Source organism: Rhinopithecus roxellana, chromosome 17 (assembly GCF_007565055.1).
Source record: "Rhinopithecus roxellana isolate Shanxi Qingling chromosome 17, ASM756505v1, whole genome shotgun sequence".
Classification (NCBI taxonomy): Eukaryota; Metazoa; Chordata; class Mammalia; order Primates; family Cercopithecidae; genus Rhinopithecus; species Rhinopithecus roxellana.
Genome location: NC_044565.1, coordinates 103,779,854 through 103,787,355, shown reverse-complemented (window position 1 = coordinate 103,787,355; position 7,502 = coordinate 103,779,854). Strand labels below are relative to the sequence as shown.

The window sequence follows — 7,502 nt, the reverse complement described above, 5'->3', positions numbered from 1 at the left end:
CTCCATCTCAAAAAAAAAAAAGTGAACAGCAAACAATCTTGCCTGTCTTGAACTTGACTCTGGGTAAGGAGAACAAGATGGAAAAACTCCCCCCTGGGCATTTGCTGCCACGGACTGGCCTCTAAGTGGATTTTTAGTACGATGGCATGCTCCCTGTGAGGTTTGAAAACCTAAAATGATCATTTATATGGTTTGGCTCTGTGTCCCTACCCAAATCTCATCTCAAATTATAATATCTATGTGTCAGGGGAGGGAGCTGGTGGGAGGTAATCGGATCATGGTGGCAGATTTCCCTCATGCTGTTCTTATGATAGTAAGTTCTCATGAGATCTGATGGTTTAAAAGTGTGGCGCTCCCCACCCCTGCCCCCACCACCTCCTGCCACCATGTAAGATGTGCCTTGCTTCTCCTCCTGCCATGATTGTAAGTTTCCTGAGGCGTCCCCAGCCATGTGGAACTATGAGTCAACTAAACCTCTTTATAAATTACACAGTCTCAGGTCTGCCATATTCTCAGGTCTGAGACTGGGTAATTTATAAAGAAAAGAGGTTTAATTGACTCACAGTTGTATAGCAATGTGAAAACAGACTAATAGAGTCATATAACTTGAAGTGGTCCCAGGCTGGTAGTTCCTTCAGTCAATAGGCAAGAGGAATGCAATTTCAACCTGGACCTCAAAGAAATCCTGCCAATAAAATGCTAAGGCCGGCCATGTGTGGTGGCTCACGCCTGTAATCCCAACACTTTGGGACACCAAGGTGGGCAGATCACGAGGTCAGGAGATCGAGACCATCCTGGCTAACACGGTGAAACCTCATCTCTAATAAAAATATTTAAAAAATTAGCTGGGCATGGTGGTGGGCGCCTGTATTCCCAGCTACTCGGGAGGCTGAGAGGCAGGAGAATGACATGAGCCCGGGAGGTGGAGCTTGCAGTGAGCCAAGATTGCGCCACTGCACTCTAGCCTGGGCGACAGATGAGACTCTGTCTCAAAGAAAAAAAAAAAATCCTAAGGCCAGTGATTCAGCTCACAGTGAAAGATCTAATGACATAAGGAAATAAGGCACTCAATGCAAGAAATAGCCGAAACTAAACAGCAAAATCGGCTGGGCTAGGTGGCCCATGCCTGTGATCCCAGCACTTTGGGAGGCCAAGACGGGTGGATCACCTGAGGTCTGGGGTTGGAGACCAGCCTGGCCCACATGGTGAAACCCTATCTCTACTAAAAGTACAAAAATTAGCCGGGCATAGTGGCGGGTACCTGTAATCCCAGCTACTTGGGAGGCTGAGGCAGGAGAATCTCTTGAACCTGCGGGGCAGAGATTGCAGTGAGCTGAGATCACACCATTGCACTCCAGCCTGGGCAACAAGAGCGAAACTCCCATCTCAAAAACAACAACAACAACAACAAAAAACAAAAACAAAAACAAACCACAGCCAAAAACAAAAAAAACTAAACACAAAATCAAATCTGCAAAGACTTCAGATATTACAATTGTCAGATCCAACATCAAAGTATTGTTTTATATATTTAAAGAAATAAAGGTGGTTTCAAAATATGAGCAAGGAAAAAAAGACTATAAAAATAGTTAAGCCAATATGATAAAGAGCCAAAGAGAATTTCTAGAGATGAAAATTTTAATCATTGAAATTGAAAACTCAATAGATGGATTAAGCTTCAGAACAGAAACAGCTGAGAAGAGAATTTGTGGAAGAGTCCAGTCCAGGCTTATAATCACAAAACTCCAGTTTTGTAGAGGGCAGTTTCAAGATTCCAAATGTGTTCAAAGCTAAATCTTCTCTGCTTCTCCAGCTCAGGGCTGCCTCAAACATCAGAGCCAGAGGTAGGGGAGGCAGCCTTGTCAGTCACTCCTCTCTTCCCATACCACCTCCTGAACTTGCTAACTGCTGTTTCTGACCTCTCCACCCTGTACCAGTGGGGAAAGAGGATTAGGGGAAAAGGCAAACAGTCTTCTATACCTGGTACAGTGTCCTCCGGCATCAGTGGCCTCTGGGAATGGAGAATGCCCAAAGCTGACTCTCTCTCCCAGGTCACCCCTCTCTCTTCACCTACCCTGACTGCAGTTCCCTGATGCAGACAACGCTTCTCTGGCTGTCAGCTTTTGATGACTTCCTCAATTTGGGCTTCTGGTGGTTCCTTCACTCCTTGAGGAGTGAGGAGGCAAGATTCCTCTTCAGATTATCCCAGGTACAATGGTTTGAATGTCCCTTCCAACATTCATGTTGAAATGTAATTGCCATTAATCCAGATTAGGTCATGGACTAATGCCATTATCACAGGAGTGGATTAGTTATTATAGGCGTGCAGGCTCCCTTTTCTCTCTGTCTCTTGCACTTTCTTGCTCTTCCACCTTCTGACAAGGGATAATGCATCAAGAAGGCCTTGACCAGACGCAGCCCCTCAGTCTTGGACTTCCTAGGCTCTAGAACCATGAGTCAAATAAATCTCTTTTCCTGATACATTACCCAATCTGTGGTATTCTGTTATAGCTGTGGAAAATAGATTACAAAAATTGGTACCAAGAAGTGGAGCTGTTGCTATAACAAATACTTGAAAATTTGAAAGTGTCTTTGGAACTGGGTGATGGATAGAGGTTTGAAGAATTTGGAGGAACAGGCTAGAAAAAGTCTGGATTGCTGTGAATGGAGCATAATGGGAGATTCTGATGAGGACTCAGGAGTAGAGCTGTAGGGAAACATCTTACAGATTAATCGATGGCTGTGATCAGAACGTTGGTAGAAACATGAATGGTAAAGGCCATTTTGATGAGGTCTCAGATGGAAATGGGGAAGAAGGTGATGGAAACTGAAGTAAAGGCCATGCTTGTTATGCAGTTGCAAAAATTGGGCAAAATTCTGTCCATGTGCTAGAACTTTATGGAATGCAGATCTTAAGAGCAATGAACTAGGATATCTGGCAGGAAAAAATATCTGAACAGCAAAGCATCTGGGCTGCTATGTGTCTACTTTTAGTCACATATAGTGAGATGCAAGAGGAAAGACATGAACTTAAATTTATAATTTTTTTTTTTTTGAAGATGGAGTCTCTCTCTGTTGTCCAGGCTGGAGTGCAGCGGCACAATCTCAGCTCACTGCAACCTCTGCCTCCCAGGTTCAGGTGATTCTCCTGCCTCAGCCTCCCAAGCAGCTGGGATTACAGGCACATGCCACCACATCCAGCTAAATTTTGTAGTTTTAGTAGAGATGGGGTTTCGCCATGTTGGCCAGGCTGGTCTCAAATTCCTGACCTCAAGTGATCCGTTCGCCTCAGCCTCCCAAATTGCTAGGATTACAGGCGTGAGCCACCGTACCCAGTCAGGAATTTATAATTAAAAGTGAAGCAGAATAGAAAAATTTGGAAGACTTGCAGGCTGGTCATGTAGAGAGTGAAAAGGCTTTTTTTTAGGAGAGCAAACCAATGCTGTGGCCAAGCAACCATTTGCTAAAGAGCCTACCGTAGATAGAAGGGAGCCAGGTGCTAGTTATCAAACCAATGGGAAAAATACCCTGAAGGCATCTCAGAGAGCTACAAGGCTGCCCCTTATATCACAGGCCCAGAGCTGTAGGAGGTTTCAGGGGATAGGCCTGGGACACCTTCCACAAGCTCCTTCCCAGGGCTGCCACAGGTCTCTGATCCCAATAGCCTTTCTCAGCTGCCCCAGCTAGGGCTCAAGTGGGCTCAGGTGTGGCTCCACCCACTGCTTCAGAGTCTATAACTGGTAAGCCTCGACACCATCCACATGCTGCTAATTCAACAGATGCACAGAATACAAGAGTTATAAGGGCATAACTTCCTCCACCTAGATTCCAAAGGATGTCATGGACAGTCTGTAGGTCCAGGCACGGACTTGTCATGGGGCTGAGCCACTGCAGAGTCCCCAGTAGGGTAATGCCTAGTGAAGCTGTGGGAGCAGGACCACCACTGAGGCCCCAGAACTGTAGAGCTACAAATGTACAGTGCCGGGCTGAGAGAGTCATGAGCACAAGACTTCAACCTGTGAGACCTGCTGAGTGGACTGAGCCTACGAAAGCCAAAGGGGTGGGGCTGCCTGAGGTCTTCAGGGCCAACCCACACATCAGTGTGTCCAGAATGTGGGACATGGAGTCAAAGGAAATTATTCTTTAAGACTTGATGTTGTTTTTTTCTGTTGGGTTTTGGACTTGCTTAAGACCAGTTAACCCTCCTTTTTTGTCTATTTCTTCTCTCTGGAATGGGAATGTATATTTTATGCATGTCGCACCATTGTATTTTGGAAAAAGATAATGTTGTGATTTCTCAGGCTCACAGCTGGAGGGAATTTGCCTCAGAATGGATTGTGCCTTGAGTCTCATTTATATCTAATTTATTTCATTTTATTTATTTATTTATTGAGACAGGGTTTCACTTCTGTCACCTAGGCTGGAGTGCAATGGCTTGATCTCAGCTCACTGCAACCTCCACCTCCCATGCTCAAGCAATTGTCCTGCCTCAGCTCCTGCATAGCTAGGACTACAGGTGCATGCCACCACACCCAGCTAATTTTTGTATTTTTTGTAGAGACAGGGTTTCACCATGTTGCCCAGGTTGGTCTCGGACTCCTGAGCTCAAGCAGTGCACTTGCCTCAGCCTCCCAAAGTGCTGTAATTACAGGTGTGAGCCACCACACCTGGCTTTCATTCATATCTAATTTACATGAGACTCTATACTTTGGAATTTTGAGTTGATGCTGAAATTAGTTAAGACTTTTGGGACTTTGGTGATAGAATGAAAGTGTTTTGTATATGAGAACGACACGAAGTTTGAGGGGCCAGGGGGAGTGCTATGGTTTAAATGTCTCCTCCAAAACTCATATTGAAACATTTTTTTCCAATTACCCAGGTTTCAGGTACTCATGTTGAAATTTAATTGCCAGTGTAACAGTGTTGAAAGGCGGGAACTTCAACAGGCGTTAGTCCTCATGAGTTGATTAATGCAGATCACAAGAGTGGGTCTGTTATCACAGGAGTTTGACTCTCTTTCTCTGTCTCACGAACTCTCTTACCCTTTCACCTTCTGCCAGGGGATAAAACGGCAAGACCCTCCCCAGATGTGGCCTCTCCACCTCGGACTTCCCAGCCTCCAGAATTGTGAGCCAAATAAATCTTTTTTCTTTATAAGTCACTCAATGTGGTATTCTATTGTAGCAATAGACAACAAACTGAGGTTGGGTGTGGTGGCTCACGCCTGTAATCCCAGCACTTTGGGAGGCCGAGGCAGGTGAATCATTTGAGATAAGTAGTTTGAGACCAGCCTGGCCAACACGGTGAAACCCCATCTTTACTAAAAATACAAAAATTAGCCGGGCATGGTGGCACGTGCCTGTAATCCCAGCTACTTGGGAGACTGAGACAGGAGAATTGCTTGATCTGGGAGGTGAAGGTTGCAGCGAGCAGAGCTTGGACCACTGCACTCCAGCCTGGGCGACAGAGTGAGACTCTGTCTCAAAAACAACAACAAAAAACAGAGACATCCTGCACTTTTTGTGAATTCCACTTTGTTCCCTGGGAATATTTTCCTTTACCCACTGTAAATGAAAGTCCACCAGCCTGGCCAACATGGTGAAACCCCATCTCTACTAAAAATACAAAAATTAGTTGGATGTGGTAGCAGGTGCCTGTAGTCTCCATTACTCAGGAAGCTGAGGCGGAAGAATCGCTTGAACCCTGGAGGCAGAGGTTGCAGTGAGCTGAGATCACACCACTGCACTCCAGGCTGGGTAACAGCGAGACTCTGTCTCAGAAAAGAAAGTCCAGTTTACATCCAATGTGACCTTGCAAACAGGTGAACCTTTGGCCATTTTTTCTACCTTCATGCTTGGCAAGGATCAGACCCAAGTCTTTCTTCCTAAAACTCCATGGGACAAATGCTGGGAGGTCTCCTTGAGGCACCTTTCCTTTGGCTTGAGGTGAGGAGAGGAGGCACCTTTCTCCCTGACCACATGTGAAAGTCAGGGGAGGAGAAAGCACTTTCTAAAGAAATCCTCACTCTTGCTCTTTCTACCTCAACCTCCTCATACTTTCAAGGTCAATGATGGACTCATGAAAGCCAGAAATGTGTTTATGATCTTAACAGGTCCAGAGTGACTGTGGGAGTACTAGTCCCCAATGGATTGGTCTCAGCTTTTGAGGCCTGACTAAAACAGAAAGAGAAATGCCATTTGAGCCTATGGTTCCATTGGATTTTATCCCAAATAATCAAAATCATTATGTTTTTAAAAGAAGTAGAAAAATGCAAATAAGATGTTTCCATTTCTTTGAAGTCAAAAATTCAAAGCTAAAAATGCAAACCACAGAGGAGGAGAAGATATTTACAATGCATATTACAAAAAGCTTATGTTCAGAATACATAAAGAATTCCTACAAAGCAATAGAAAAATGGGCAAAATCTTGAACAGGTTCTTCACAAAAGAGAATAGTCAAATGACCAATGAACATAAAAATGTGCTCAAACTCATTAGAAATCAGGGAAAAACAAATTTAAATTATATTGAGATATACCATTATGCACTCATTAGGATGGCTAAAGTTAAAAGCAGAAAACACCAAGTGTTGATGAGAATATGGAGCAGCTGAAATTTTTTTATATCAGTGGAGTGGAAGTATAAATTGATCCAACCACATTGGAAAACTGCCAGGAGTAGCTATTAAGTCTGAACTTTTGACTTAACAATTTTATTCCTAGGTATTAACTTAATAGGGTATATATGTGGTGTACTAAAAGACATATTCATGAATGATCATAGCAGTATCATTCATTATAGCCCCAAACTGGAAACAGTCCAAGTATTTATAGATGGATGGAATAGAAATTAATGTACTGTTACCCACTTAAATGCAAGCAAATCTCACATGAATAAAAGAAGTTGAACACAAAGTATCCATAATGCATTATTCCATTTATTTATATATTTATTTATTTTTTATCTTTTAAATGAATGTTTCATAAATTTGCATGTCATCCTTGCGCAGGGGCCATGCTACTCTTCTCTTTTTTTTTTTTGAGACGGAGTCTTGCTCTGTCGCCCAGGCTGGAGTGCAGTGGCCGGATCTCAGCTCACTGCAAGCTCCGCCTCCCAGGTTCACGCCATTCTCCTGCCTCAGCCTCCCGAGTAGCTGGGACTACAGGCGCCTGCCACCGCGCCTGGCTAGTTTTTTGTATTTATTAGTAGAGACGGGGTTTCACCGTGTTAGCCAGGATGGTCTCGATCTCCTGACCTCGTGATCTGCCCGTCTCGGCCTCCCAAAGTGCTGGGATTACAGGCTTGAGCCACTGCGCCCGGCCCATGCTACTCTTCTCTGTATGGATGATTCCATTTATATAAAGTTTGTAAACAGGCAAATCTATGGTATTAAAAATCAAGAAGGTGATTTCCTTTGGGGAAGAAGGAGAGAATAGTTATTGGGAGGGGACAGAAGGGGAGTTCTGGGGTGCCGGTCATGTCCAATTTCATGCCTTGTTGGTA

At 44.2% G+C, this 7,502-nt stretch overlaps 1 pseudogene; it reads right to left on the bottom strand.

Moving 5' to 3' along the window:
* Positions 1-6,968: 6,968 nt before the first annotated feature.
* LOC115894417 lies at positions 6,969-7,041 on the bottom strand (annotated as a pseudogene).
* Positions 7,042-7,502: the final 461 nt, after the last annotated feature.